General features: G+C 39.9%; 1 protein-coding gene across 1 annotated transcript in view; it reads right to left on the bottom strand.

Moving 5' to 3' along the window:
* The window catches only part of galnt18a (UDP-N-acetyl-alpha-D-galactosamine:polypeptide N-acetylgalactosaminyltransferase 18a), a 315,711-nt gene that overhangs the window by 114,164 nt on the left and 185,818 nt on the right, over positions 1–15,729 (bottom strand). The gene's annotated exons all lie outside the window — the stretch shown is intronic.

The following is a 15,729-nucleotide window of genomic DNA, read 5'->3' as shown; positions in this document are numbered from 1 at the left end:
CAGTTGTGGAACAGCATACTATGGACAGATAAAACAAAGATCAACTACCAGAATGATGGGAAGACAAGAGAAGGAAGAAGGGAAGGAACTGCTCATGATCCTCGCCTATAGCTTTCTTTCTACAGTTCTATACACACACATAAACACTACAACATATAAATACATACAGTACGACCAGACAAAAAGCCTTGATATCTACTTATTGGAAGAAAAATTTAAACAAAGTAGCCCAATTAGTGAGACCTCCACATAAAAAAAAAATCTGCTAGTCAAGGTAAAGGTTACAGTGTTCCTATGGTGAGACTTCATGGTAACCTACAAGAAATGATTTTCTCACAGCTGAATACTAAAATATGCTGGGTGTTCTGAAACACATGCTTGGAGATCTCACATAAGTAGAGATGTAGTCTCAGTTAATTGATATTGATATATTAACTTGAAACTAATTTTGGGGACCGGGGACAGTTGTATATTAGTTGTAAATAAATTTGGGAATTTGTTTAAATAATATATGAGTTAAAAGAGGAAATGTAAGAAAGGGGTAGGGACATATAAGTTTTACTTCTACCCATTCCTTTTCGGACATTGTTATCTTGGTCCTGTTTTTTTTTTTCATGTTATTTTTTATTTTGGTTTGAAATAAAGTCATTCATTCATTTTATTCATTCATAGCTTTAAGAAAAGCAGATGATCATCAAAGTCATTCCTATTTGGGGTGTCCTGGTGGCTTAGTGTTTAACTGGTGTCTGAGGCTACCATACTGGGTGTCATCTGCTACTCAGCTTAGACCCAAACCCAATTTGGGTTTCATCTTGCCCAAGAATACTTTGAGATGTGGACTGGAGGAGCTGGGGATCGAACCCTCAGTCTTTCAGTTAGTGGACAACCCCCTCTTCCTCCTAAGTTACAGCCACCCCAAAGAGTGATTTTCACTACTAAAGGACAATACACACTGGTGGGGACTTGATGAGTTGTCCATCAACTGCCCCAGCACTGATGGTCAACTCTCAAGAGAAGCAACAATTTTATCACATTCATGTACTGGCTCCTCTATACCTTGATTGTTTCTTCTGTCTGTGTGCTTTGTGCTGAGCATCAAATAACATGATGCATACATGATGCTACCAATGAGTGTTGCACTTAATGCCAAAAAAGGACCAAGCAGCGGCAAGGTGCTGCCTGCAGCAAGCTGTTGTGCAAAGCCTTTAGCCTGCAGAGATCATGCTATTGGGTCACTCCAAGGTCCCTTCTTTATGGCGCCTTTGCATTTTTACACAGAACCAAACAATGGCGGCATCATTCTGCTCCAGTGTGTGATTTTAGACAGCAAGCTGGCATCGTGGAATCAAAAAGATGCTTGACAGGCAGAACATGTAACAAAACAATATTGGCCTCTAGCGTGGCCTAAACATACACATTGGCAGTACTTTATAAACAATAACAATTGCAGGCAATTTTTTTAGGAGCTGTGCCCAAGACTTTTGTAGCTTCCTTTTGGATGTGTGTTGCTTTGATCCTGGCACCTGGTTGCTACCTTTTTATAAAGTCCCGACCTCACCTCTGTGCTGTGCCCAGGAAAGTTTAAAAGACAGAAAATATTAATAAAATAAGAATAATCCTGCAGAGTGTACTGTATCTTTAAAAAATATTTGTTGATTACTACGTGTAAAGTCAGATGTGTTACAGAGAGTGCTAACAACACTGGCACAAACACAACAACAATTTATCATGGCAATGTAGCAGCAGATCAAGAAGCATTTAAACACCAATAAAAATGCTTTAAATGTGTGTGTGTGTGTGTGTGTGTGTGTGTGTGTTAAAAGAGGAAAGAGAAAGTAGCGAAAGTGTTTATCTCCAGCTGAGCTCTTTTGAATCTCTGCCAAGAATGATTTCATTAGTCATAGACCAATACCCCCTCTGTGGCAATATGTGGGAGGTTTGTGTGGGTTCTATGAGTGTTTGTGTGTGCTTGTGTGTGTAGTGAGTGAGAGAGGGAGCTGGGGTTGGAGTGGGTGGAGGAGTACAGGGGTTAAGAACCTTGTAAGTGTCTCTTGTCTAATCTGGAACACAGCATCAACACATTATTTTGGATCCAACTTAGACGTTATAATGAAGTCTCTCTCTCTCTCTCTCTCTCTCTCTCTCTCTGTGTGTGTGTGTGTGTGTGTGTGAAGAGGAGCAAGAAAGCAAGACAGCACACAGAAATGTGCTAACTGCCTGTGAATTGGTGTTGTACTTATGTGTGTGCTCTCATTCAAGTGTGAGTGTGTGATATTTTCCAGGCTGTCAGAATGATGAACAGGTACACAGCAGCGCTGTTGTGTCACAGAGTTTTAAAGCAGGGACCCTGAGGTGATGGAGTGTCCGCGGCTTGAAGAGATTGACACTGAATTTGTGTTTAAAAGAAAACAGCACTTGATTCCTGTCAGAAAAGTTAGTGTTGTGAAGGATAACGTGTTCTGAACCTCAGTTGCCTCATCACTGTGATGGATTAAACATAACCAGCTATGCTAATGAGTATGCTCCCATTACTTACAGTAGGCTACTCACTGGAATCATTAGGAAACATACTTGTTACAAGCCATGCAGCTTGGTCTCACTCCTAGGGCCGGAAGCACCCTTTAGTCTGTATGAGACACACCAGGCTTTCAACAACTTCCAATGTAAACCCATCCCACCCTTGTCATTATTAGACATTGAGAGCAACAGACGTAGTATATGGACACTCATCTACAATGTAAACTACTAGCTACTGTACAGGCAGTAGCAGTATTTCTATCATTGCAGTATCCCTACTACGAATACTCATACTTTGATTCATTCACACTCCATAATGTCCACATAGCTAATGGTTGCTGTACACACACACACACACACACACACACACACACACACACACACACACACACACACACACATTTAATTATTTGAAGGATAGTCCCTTAAGATGAATCATCTTGTTTTCGAGGGAGTCCTTAACATGTATACAGACAAAACAAGACAAAACACTGCAACAGCATTACATTACATTACATTACAGGACATACAAGAATCAAACAGAACAATACAACAAAACAGTACATTACAAGACAATAACAAACACACAATACTTTATTGGCCCAACCGTTCCCTGTCCCCCCCAGTCCATCTAGATTCATAAATATACATGAATGGTATTATATCCATCATATTATATACCCATCATCATATACAGTACATTCATCATCAGGAAGATGTCATTTATCCATAGTTCACCACAGCTATTTCTCAATATTTCTCAGAAATATAAACAGGGTTTTTGTAAATGAATAAAGAGGGATTTCTTGAAGAGATGAAAAGAGGTGATAGATTTTAAAAAAATAGGCAAAGTATTCCAGTCTGACGGAGCTTTAAATTGAAAGGAAAATCGACCAATTTCCTTCTGGATTCTCGGAACGAAGAAAAAACAACTGTCAGTATGGCGTAAATAATGCTGTGAGCTATATGGGATCATTTGAAAATAAACTGCAGCCAATGAAACTGTCTTCTGGACTCAGGTGTTAACCAATTTAGAGAATGATACATAGTGCAATGATGAGTTCTGAACGGACATCTTAGAATAAATCTGCAAAGGTTGTTGTAAGTGACTCTAATAGAGGATAAGTTGGTTTCTGAAGTATTCTGATATACAATATCTGCATAATCGAGTATAGGGAGAATAAGCTGTGTAACAATCTTTTTCCTAATCTGTAGAGTGAAGCAGTTTATTGAGCGATACAGTAAACCCAAGCTGCAGTTTATTTTCTTAATAACTGAGTCAATATGTATTTTAAAGGTAAGTTGAGAATCAAGCCAGACACCAAGATATTTGAATTGATCTATTTCTTCAAGAGGAGTACCATCGGGATAGTTAATGGATAATTTACCAGAATGTAAAAGTTTCTGTCTAGTACCGAATAACATATTATAGGACTTCCTCTTATTAAGTAAGAGTTTGTTGGATGAAAACCATTTTTGAATGGAATCAAAATTAGACTGTAATATTGACTGGATTTGAGAAATATTAGATCCAGAGGTGTAAATAACTGTATCATCAGCATAAAGATGAATTTGACAATCAGAGCAAGCTCGTGGTAAGTCATTGATAAAGATGCTGAACAATAGTGGACCTAAGGAGGAGCCTTGGGGGATACCCTTTTCCATTAACATAAAGTCTGACTGTGTGCCATGAAGAGAAACACATTGGTATCTGTGATGAAGGTAGGAATTGAACCAGAGCAATGAGCTTTCACAAAGTCCTATGGCATGAAGCTTATCGAGGAGGAGATAGTGGTCAACCATGTCGAAAGCCTTAGTAAGGTCTATAAATATTGCACCTGTGAGCATATTGTTATCTGAAGAGGATGTTATATCATTAGTGAATTTAAGGAGAGCTGTTGTTGTAGAAAAATTTGATCTGAAACCAGATTGATATGGGGATAAAATGTCAAACTCATTAATATAATGAGAAAGTTGATTAAAAACTAATTTTTCAAATAGTTTGACTACACAGTTTATTATGGAAAAAGGTCTATAGTTATTAATGTCATGGGCGTCGCCACCTTTATGCAAAGGAGTGATTCTGGAACATTTCCAACTTAAAGGAACATCACAGGTATCAATTGACATATTAAATAAATCAGATAAGGGGTATGACAGAATATGTGAAGCAATTTTTAAAAACTTGATTTCAAGACCATCTCGTCCAGCTCCACTGCTAGAGTTAAGTCCATCTATGACCCGTTGTACATCCAGTGGACTTACTTTCCTAAAGTATGTATATATATATATATATATATATATATGTATATATATATATACACACATATATGTATATATATATACACATATATATATATATCTGAGGTGAACATGATGTTGCATGTAGTTGGGGGTGAGGTGATGTAGGGTACCTCATAGATCTCTCATAGAGTTTTAAGGCAGGTCTAACTCCAAGGATGTCAAAAAACGCCGCTTGGTCAGTGGCCCTCGGCGTCAAATACAGACAGAAACTGCACCCTTTAGCGTCTGTATAAGATGCACTGGGCTTTCAACCAACACTAATGTAAACGCATCAGTGTCATGATTAGATGTTCAGAGCAACAGGCGTAGAAAAAAGAGAACAAAAGTCTGCTTAGATTATGTGGGAGTGGAGGTGGACAGGTCTAATAAGCCTAGGACTTTGACCCAGGAGACTGGTGTAGTGTACTGTGTCAAACTGAAAGTCAATGTTATTTTTTTGCCACGTCAGTCATTAGTCAGCCATAAGTCACCTGAGTCCACTCATGTGTTTTACCCCCAACTGCTTCTACATCAAAATACAACACAAGGCTGCCCCCAGCATCATTATAATAACACTGTGGGATCCTGCCCCAGCATTGAAATATGATGAGTAGGGATGAGATCACGTTGAGCCATGACATGGCTGTAATGAGTCTGTGTGTGTGTGTGTGTGTAAAATGTGTTGATTTGTGATGAGAAACCTACTGTAGCAGGAAATACCACAGAGGCAATTTTGAGTATTTTCCCAGGTGTTTATATGTCTGTCTGTCTGTCTGTCTGTCTGTCAATGTGTTGGTTTTCTCACTGCATTATTGCACAACTGTGCAAAAAGCAGTCACAAAACCTGGTGCGTAGTGTAGATCAAAATGTAGGCTGAGTTCAAAGATGGCCGTGGTTTGAACAAGGGGGCTGTTTGTTTTAAATTGCAGATTGCTGTATTGCAGCTGGAGCGACCCCTTTACAAGATGCTCTCTACCTTTCTAAATGTTAAGACAAAAAACTAAAACACACACCTGAGCCCACTCTGAGGCAAAATAGCTGAAAACCCATGGAACAGAACAACAGCAGATGAGACCTGGACATTTTGCACAAACCTGCTCAATGGACTGTTAAACTACTCAGTTCTTATTTCTAATTCTTCAAATAGCATCATGCATCAACTGTTGCTTTTCCTCTTTAATGAAAATCAAAGGACACTAGAGACCATCTTGTGAAGGTGAAGAAAATACCAGCCGTAAAAAAACAAAACAAAAACAAAACATTTCTGTGACATTCCGTATCTTCTTCTGTGTTATACATACTTTTCTTTCTTCTCACCATCCGACATGAGGAATTCCTGCAATATGTTACATTACTCGGAGGACCAGAAACTCTGTCGACTGGATTGGATTCTTCGAAGAGTAAGTTAACGCTTAATCTGCTTTTTTGAGTGAATAAATTAAATGTTCAGTCACTCTGTAACAATATCTATTATTCACGGTCCCATTTTATAGTTCATGTCACAAGAGATGCTATTTTTCCCCCAGAGAAAAGCCAGTCATCGCATCTTGTCAACGTGATCCCTACTGATCATATTTTGATGCCTGGACAGAAGGCCCCAGCATCACTGGGGCAGGCTTTTGCATTTTATCTTAACACGGGAGGTTTGGCAGTTAGGTTCAGGCAACTCACAACTTGGTTAGGGTTAGGAAAACATTGTGGTTGATGTTTGTCACATCACTCAACTTACCTGACTAACAACTCTTGTTACTAACAACTGATGTGACAAAAAAATAACATTGACTTTTAGTTTCACATGGGACATGTGCACCAGTCTCCTGGGTCAAAATCTTCTCCTTGAAGCCCACCTCCCCTCACACACTCACCCTAAGCACACTTTCACACTCTTTATACTATGTCCATTGCTCTGAATGTCTAATAATGATGCTGACCAGTGTACAGTGAAGTGGGTTGAGATCTCTGTGTCTCATACAGCTGCTAAAGGGTGCATTGTGGATCTGTAACTGACATTGAAGCCCACAAGCGTTTTGTGATACCCAGGGAGTAAGACCAGACTGGTCCTCTAGACCACTAAAAACTGTGGAATCCATAGCCCTTTTTACACTGCCTCTTCAAGGCAGGAATGTCATGCTGTTATTCCGCCTTGTCGTTCTTTATAACAGGTACAGTTATGTAATGGAAGAACAGGGTTGTCTCGCCTGTAAGCCAGCAGCAGAGGTAGTAACAACACCAGCAGGATCATGGATGGAACAGGTGTGATATTTTCATGACATGTTGTGTGTGGCCCACTGGCAGCAGATTTAAAAAGCAGCTACTAGTAGTTAGCAGCTAAGTCAAAGAAGAAGAACAGTGGCCGAAAATGGCCGAAAATTGGGAAAACAAGGAGGTCTGTTGTGACGACCCCTCCCAATCTGCCTGTCATTATCTTACTCAGCTGTTTGTGTATGCAGATGATGGGATTTGGCTGGTAGGTGGAGCTGGGAGTGTCGTTTGGTTTTACCTGCCCATCTGGGTGGGGCTCCCAGAAGGCATAATGACTGCCTCTCTAATCAGTCACTCTCTCATCCGGGCCTGCTGCATGCTCCTCAGCCTTCGTTCTTTGTTTGGTTTGCTGCACCATCCATCACGCACTACTCCAAATTTCCACTCATCCACACACTTCCCACATAATTGATTCCTTTCCTACTTTCACACTCCACCAGATGTTTACTATGTTTAAATGTTTAAGTCAATGAATCATTTTTTGATTGATATTTCTGTGTGTGGCCTCCCATTTTGTTGCCGGCCTTAAGCCAGGTGGTAACCATGGGAGCTCCTTACTCTCAGAGCAGAGAACAAGATCAGCCACTATATTACAAAGTGCTGCCAACATGTGTTATGTGTGTGTGCCACATTTGAGACCAAAGCTGGTGTTCCACATCAAGCCTGTCATGCCTGTCATGCCTGTCATGCCGGTCACACCCATCACGCCAGTCACACCATTTTTTGCTTTCTCAATGCCGGCATACTGTCAAAAATTACACTCTGGAGCATTATGATGCCGCCATTGTTTGGTCCTGTGTAAAAATGCAAAGCTGGTGCAAAGAGCAGACTGCATAGCATCTCTATAGTGCAATCTCTGTGTAAAAAAGGGCTTATGAGGTGCCCTACGCAACTCCACCCTCACCACAAGGCAGCATCATCCCCAACCGCGACATATGAATACAGCAACCATTAGCAGTGTGAACAGTATGAAGGATTTAAAGCATGCATTAGAAGTAGTAGTACTACTAGTAGTAGTGGTAGGTATACTGCTGTAGTAGAAATACTAATACTGCTTGTACAGTAGCTAGTCTACAGTGTTGATCAGTTTTTTGGGCCAATGTACATCCTCCATAGCACTCAATCACATCTTCTGTTCTCTCAACTGTTGTTTTAGTGTTTTGGTAAGGACTGCTGCATCACTATTCTCTATCAAATATTAAAACTAGAAATGTTGAAAAGGAAGTTAGATCATTTGTAATTTCTGTATTGTGACACATTTCCCAGTGAAACTGAATATTTGGGTAGTGAACAGTTACAAGAGAAATTTAAATCAAATCCTTTGCATTTGATTGACTGGAGGATGAGGGAGAGATGAATGAATTAGACTTCAGCTACATTGTTTTGGAAATGAAAACAAAGGTTTTGCCTACTGACATCCAAACACACAACTCCACCAATCTCCCTCTATACTGCTCTGTTAGCGAGCTACTACCCACAAACAGTGAAGTGCAGTTTTATATGACCAGTGTGGCTAGCTAGTTGCCCAAAGTCTCATTTGAATGGACAAACTTTTGTTAACGCCAGTGCTAGACAGGTCATCAAAAAAGAGAACTTGATACAACGTTGAGCAGCCGCAACAGAACCTTACGGCAGCCAAGCTGGCTACTACTGGTTTGGTGCTCTGCTAACTCGAGTGGGGATAAAATTATTCAATTGTAAAGTTCCTCCGGACTTTATTAATGTTAATGAATGGATCAAACTCTGACACTAAAATGCGTTATTTCACGATGGATGTATGACACTCAAAAACAGAGATAAGGCCTGGTCCAAGGCCAGATCCAGCGGCACCCCTGAAGACTGGTTATTATTTAGGCAAAAAAGAAATATCTGCACCAGCATGATCAGGAAGGTCAAATCTAATTATCTCTCAGCTCTCTCTGCCTCTGATAACTCTGCTAAATTCTGTAAAACCATAGCATCTCTTAAAAATCCATCACAATCACAATAATCACTTCCTCTCATCTGGTCTTTCATATAGTAATTTGTCTGTAAATTCAACTGTAAACACTTGCCATAACTATCCACCAGAGGGAGTACTTAATTTACAAACCTTTTCTCACCATAAATTTAAATAGTACAGATGTTCTTAAAGCTCTATGTAGGTCAAAGGCTTCCAAAAATGCTGGTGCAGATAATTTTGAGCCATATCTTCTTAATCTAACTGCCCATTTAATCAGTCCACATGTAGCTCACATTTTTAACCAAACCTTTTTAACTGGCATCATTCCACCTTCTTGGAAAAGCGCATTTGTAACTCCCCTACATAAAAATGGTGACATCTCTGACCTCAATAATTACTGTCCAATATCTTATATACACATATATATATATATATATATATATACAGTATATATATACATATATTAGCAAAAATCCTGGAATCATAGGTCAATTATCAACTACGCTATTTTATCGACTTATCAAACTTACTTCAGCCACAACAGTCTGGATTTCGCCCGGGTCACAGCACAATTACAGCTGCAGTTTCAGTCATAGAGTCATAGATAACATTGTCTCCTCCCTGGATAATAAACAGTTTTGTGCTGCTCTTTTCATTGACCTCTCAAAAACATTCAATACTGTTGATCATAAAATTCTACTTCATAATTTACAGTTCATAAGCTTACATGTAGATATTTTTTCACTTAACTAGTTCAACTCTTACCTCACTGACAGAACTCAGACTGTTGTCGCTGACGGTGCTCAATCAAGTCCACTCACTATCAGAAACGGGGTGCCACTGCGGTCTATCCTTGGACCATTGCTATTTACATTATACATTAATAACATAATTCTCCCGAATCAATATTTTAACGTCCACTTTTTTGCTGATGATTGTATCTTATATGCCCCTGGTTCTACGCCATCCCAAGCCCTGACTATTATACAGACTGCCTTTGATACAATTATCCCTCCATAACCACAGACTAGTTTTAAATGCAGAAAAAACTAAATACTTGGTATTCTCCACTTCCACCAGTGTGAGTGACTCCGACTATCCTGCCATCAAGACCTTAAATGGCACCCACATTACTCTCACTGACTCATACAAATACTTAGGAATTTGGCTTAACAGCAAGTTATCATTCAAGATTCACATTCAACAGGTAACTCAAAAACTAAAAATCAAATTAGGCTTCTTGTACAGGATCAAAGGCTGTCTGTCTCCCGCCAACCGAAAAATCATTGTACTGTCAACCTTCATGTCTGTCCTTGATTATGGGGACATCTTGTATTGTCATGCTGCCACATCAACTCTTCAGCAGTTAAACCCTGTGTATCACAGTGCATTACGCTTCATTACTAATGACATTTTTCGCACTCATCATTGTACTCTGTATCAAAAGGCTGGTTGGACTTCATAACAGTCTAGAAGAAATATCCATCTCATGTTATTCATCTACAAAGCTCTACTGCTGAAACTTCCTAATTACCTCACATCTCTTCTCTCATTTAAATCCATTAACTACAGAAAGTAATCCATTTAACCTTAGATATTCCATATACACGCACTAATGTTGGCAGAACTGGTTTCAGATATTTTGCTCCCTTTAAATGGAATGGTCTGCAATCTGCCCTTAAACTTGATTCATTCATTCATCTTGGAGATTTTAAATCTCTTCCTGAGGGCCTGTTTGAAACCATTTTACATAAGAAAAAAAGACAGACACTTTGATGTAAAAATACTCAGATTTTTTTTCACGTATTTGGCACAAGAGAAAAAATGAAAAACTAACTCAGGAAAACATAATTCAAACCGGGGAAATGTATTTTTCATTTCTCTGGGTCTTTAAATGTTGTCCAAGTGGCTACATGTGTCAAGTACAGCATCATGAAAAGACAGTCAAAGAGAATGACCATGGGACTGCATGTTTAATTAGGCCTTTCTGGACCACAACAACCTTGACTACTCAACAAAATATTTCTACCACTGTAATTCTTTTTATACACCGGGGAGTCTGAAAATTTAATAATTTCATTGCCAGACTCTGACTAAATTGACTTATTCTGTGACCCAAAATACTAATAAATATGTCACAGCTGCCTTTGTGGCTCTCTGGAGCTGAACGTTAGCATGAGGCTGAATAAAATTTACAAGAAAATGGGTTACAGCAACATCAGTGCTTAATAGTACTCAAAACGAGGGGGAAAATTGAACGATTTCTTTATGAACCAGCTTAAAAATAGATAGTTCTGTGCCACTCAGAATTCCTTCCTGCAACTCTGCCTGACAAAGTGATGTGTCTTGGGGAAAAACAAATGCCCTCACAGTGAAAATGATGCCTCTTTTCTGTTTTAATCAGCAACATTTCAAACAAAGTGGCTGCTGAATAATTGCTAACATTCAGCATCTCATCCTTTTCTCAGTTTTCTTCTCTTTTGCTTTGTCACAGCATTCACAGCAGGATCTATTCAGTAGCTGGTCATAGCAGCACAAGACAAGGATGGATTCATGTAAAATATACCAGCAGCAGTACACAACATCTGATGCCCTGCTAATTGAGATATCAGATGGTTTAATAACATCTGGGCTGATTGGAGGAAATTAATTGAAACTTGACAACTTGACAGAGAAAATCCAAACTGTCTCTTTGGATTCCAATGGAGACCCAGAGTCCACAAATACAAATATCAAAACATAACATATGTCCATAGAAATATCTTCAATCACTCCAGCAGCAAAATCCATTTCTCTGCTATTAAGCCATATGTTAAGGATGTTCCAAACAACTGATGCTTCTGCATTACAATGTGAAACACACTACCTCTGGTGGAGATTCACAGCTGAGAGGAAGCCATAACACAACACAGAACTGGTGTATGCTGTGGAGAATCTACATCAATTTGGAGCAAACTGGACACATAAATCCATGGTGAACAAGATTACTGAGACAATTATGTTCCAAGAATTATTTTAGAAATTTCTATTTCTAGATGGTTTTATGGATGTGAATCCTATGGAGTCTTTGTGAATCCAAGCTGTCAGGAAATTTTGACACTCTACTTTAAAGGACAAGGCTGACAATATTCTATATTCAGGGCTGTAGTAGAGGGTACATTCTCATAAATTACATTTTCCCACCTTTTAAAATGCCAAGTGGTATAGGGATGGATGATATGGCCCTAAAACAATATCATGATATGTCAAGATATTTTTGCAATACTGATATTCTTGATGATATGACAAATTAGTAAAAAAAAAATCCTATTATAAATTCAAGGACATTGAATTGCAGTAAATTAGGTGACACATGTCAACCTAACAGTTTGCCTTCAAAAATGATCTCTAATTTCTTTAGTTTGTACATAACAACAGTAACTCAGAGTGAGATTCAGATTTAGTACGAAAAATAAAATCTACCACAAATTACACATTTAAACAGTTCCCAAACACAAAAATGTACCCTGGGATCTATATAAATCAACAGGCAATTTTCTTCTCTTTTTGCAAAATCCTAAATTACGGTTGTTTTGCTTCTTTCCACCCGGACCTTTTATGCTCTGCCATTTCTCCTCTAACCATCACGCTGTAAGCTGTGACAGGCTGTTATGGTACCATAACTATTGCACATTTACATGTATGTAGTAGGCTATTTATCGAGACATGAGCATCATGTAGCTTTACATTACAAAAAGTTTATGACAAAATCACAAGATGACACCGTCTCCCGTGTGCGCCTGGCAAGAGAGGAGAGGGAGAGACGCTGTGCTGCTGCCAAGACAGCCGCTGAATGAGTTCCCTCTGAGTGTATTTTTTGCTGCAATACCCCAAGTGGCTACTGGGAAAAAAATTGGCTGCAAGGCTGGTCAATCCCAACAGAGTGCTCCAGGAGTGGATCCTCAAACCTGTAAATGAGTTAGCACTACAGCAATCCCACTTCTCTCATCTCAAAGTCAATGGATTTTTTGAATAGATTTTTGGTTAGATGTCTAAAATAAGGTCTGTGGTTTACATAAGCAGAATTACATATTTTGTTGTGCGACATAAAATATGTCAGCATGTTCCCCCTTTGTTAAAGTTGAGGCTTCCTTGTGTCTTAAAAAGGCGGTTGTATCTCTTAAGGCCCCAAAATGTTTAGAAATGGCCCTGCCAACACTAATTATTATTATCAAGTGTGAAGCTTCATGAGCTTAATAAGGCTTTTACAAGATACCTATAGCTGTCTAATGTTATGAAGCATTTATCAAGGCTACCTCTCTGAATGCCAACATTTCCATTGTGAACTCCATTTCCAATGATGCTGGCTGGATATTAACTTGCCCTTCACACTTGTGAACTCACTTGTGTACAGAGAAGAGGGCAGGTAATAATCAACAGGGACAGGGGCAGACAGGTGAGATGAGGAAGAAGCAACAGCCAGAGAAATGTGTGTCGACACACAGCAATAGCTTACTACATTACGAAATTACAATACATAGTTGGTGATAAAGAAAATCTGGACAAGAACATTGTTCTATGTTATCTGCAAAGTTGTTCTTGTTCTCCGGTATGAAAAATTCATATCATAATGAAAACAAAGACCGGTTTTCGGTACGAACCAGTATACCGCGCAGCCCTACTGTGCGGGCAATCCTTTTTTCCATGTTAAGCACTTTCTGCTGTGCCAACGTACCTGATGACAGAAGCTTATTATCCTGGTGTGCGAAAGCCTCTTCAATACAAATATGTATTATATCAAAATTTCTAAAGTGATGTCATAAATAAATCAACTTTGTAATCTGGAGATGGAGGGATGGTCGATGGCGTGTCACCAAGATGCAGACCACCACTGCTTAAGCAACAAAACCAGTTGACCCCACCTCCCACCTCGTCACATATCAACGTTCGATCATGGACTTTCCACGTCAAGATATGACGTGCAAGGTACCCTGGGTGCATTGGTTGCTGACATTCTGGGATGTCGGGCGTTGTTAAACAATAACAGCAACCGACCGCGTATCATGCCGATTTTTTTTACATAGACTTCGCTGTGTATTTTCAACAGGGACTGCGCCCCCAAAACCAGGTATTGTAAGCCAAAACCTGATTTTTTTCCATGACCAAGTGTTCTTTGTGCCTGTACCTAACTACACATTAACCACAGTATTGTTGAAATGTAAAGATTCAACACACACACTATAATAATGTGCAAATGTAACATATCTGTGGTTTGCAGATACATACAAAACCAACATTTTTTTCTGGTAACTAGGTTGGATGCTTCCTTTCATATTAAATATGGTATTCCTTCAAACCATAATGTTACCATTTTGAATTATGTTTTAATGCTTCCTGATTTGCTGAGGTCCATTTTATACTGCTGGTACAGCTGATAGAGCACAAATTGGAGAACTAATTAGTGTATTGGTATTTATCACAGATACAACTGAACCAGTATAAATAATATTAATATTAAGGATAAAAATTTTTGATTCGAGCAACATTGTTGCATTTTGCTGTAAATTTTTTAATATATTCTTCATATTCTTCAAAGCACACAATTGATCCATTTTGTTTGGTAGTGGAGTCAAACGACTTTACCTCTAAATGGTACTCTCAAGAGCAGGGTCTCAAGGTGCAGCTGGGGGGAAGTAGGGGTCTGGACTGGTGACCTCAGACTTGCATCTCTGCTCTTTACAGATGATGTGGTTCTATTGGCTTCATCACACCGTGACTTCCAGCATGCACTGGGGCAGTTTGCAGCCAAACGTTAAGTGATGAGAGTCAGCACTTCCAAGTTTGAGGCCATGGTTCTCTGCCGGAAAAAGGTGGATCGCCCCCCTGAGTTACTGCCAGGGAGTTAAAGTATCTCAGGGTCTTGTTCACAAGTGAGGGTAGAATGGAGCGTGAGATAGATCAGTGGATTGGCGTGGCATCTGCAGTGATGCGGGGGCTGTGCTGGACTGTCATGGTGAAGAGGGAGCTGAGCCGGAAGGCAAAGCTTTCGATATAATGGTCCATCAACATCCCAACCCTGAGCTATGGGTAATGACCAAAAGAATGAGGCCACAGACACAATTGGCAAAAGTGAGTTTCCTCCGAAGGGTGGCTGGGCTCAGAGGTGGCTGAGCCCTGAGGTAAGGAGCTCGGATATTCAGAGGAAGCTCGGAGAAGGGCCGCTGCTCCTTTACATCGAAAGGGGTCAGTTGAGGTGGTTCAGGCATCTGATCAGTATGCCTCTTGGGCGCCTCCCATTAGAGGTGTCCTGGGCATGTCCAACTGATGGGAGGCCCCAAGGCAGACCCAGAACATGCTTGAGGGATTGCATATCTCGTCTGGCCTGGGAATGCCTCAGGATCCCCCAGGAGGAGCTGGAAAGTGTTGCTGGGGAGAGGGACGTCTGGAATACTTTGCTCAGCCGGCTGCCCCTCGACCCGGCTTCGGAAAAGTAGTTGAAAATGGATGAATGGATGGATGGAAGTTTGATGCTAATACTTTTGTGCTTTTACTTAAAGGGATAGTGCACCCAAAAATGAAAATTCAGCCATTATCTACTCACCCATATGCCGACGGAGGACCTGGTGAAGTTTTAGAGTCCTCACATCCCTTGCGGAGATCGGCGGGTGGAGTGGCTAGCATACCTAATGGTAGACGGCACCCCAGACTAACGTCCAAGAACACAAAATTGAATCCACAAAGTATCT

This window comes from Epinephelus moara, chromosome 20, assembly GCF_006386435.1.
Source record: "Epinephelus moara isolate mb chromosome 20, YSFRI_EMoa_1.0, whole genome shotgun sequence".
Lineage (NCBI taxonomy): Eukaryota > Metazoa > Chordata > Actinopteri > Perciformes > Serranidae > Epinephelus > Epinephelus moara.
The sequence above is the reverse complement of the archived record's forward strand: the minus strand, read 5'-3'. Positions and strand labels throughout refer to the sequence as shown.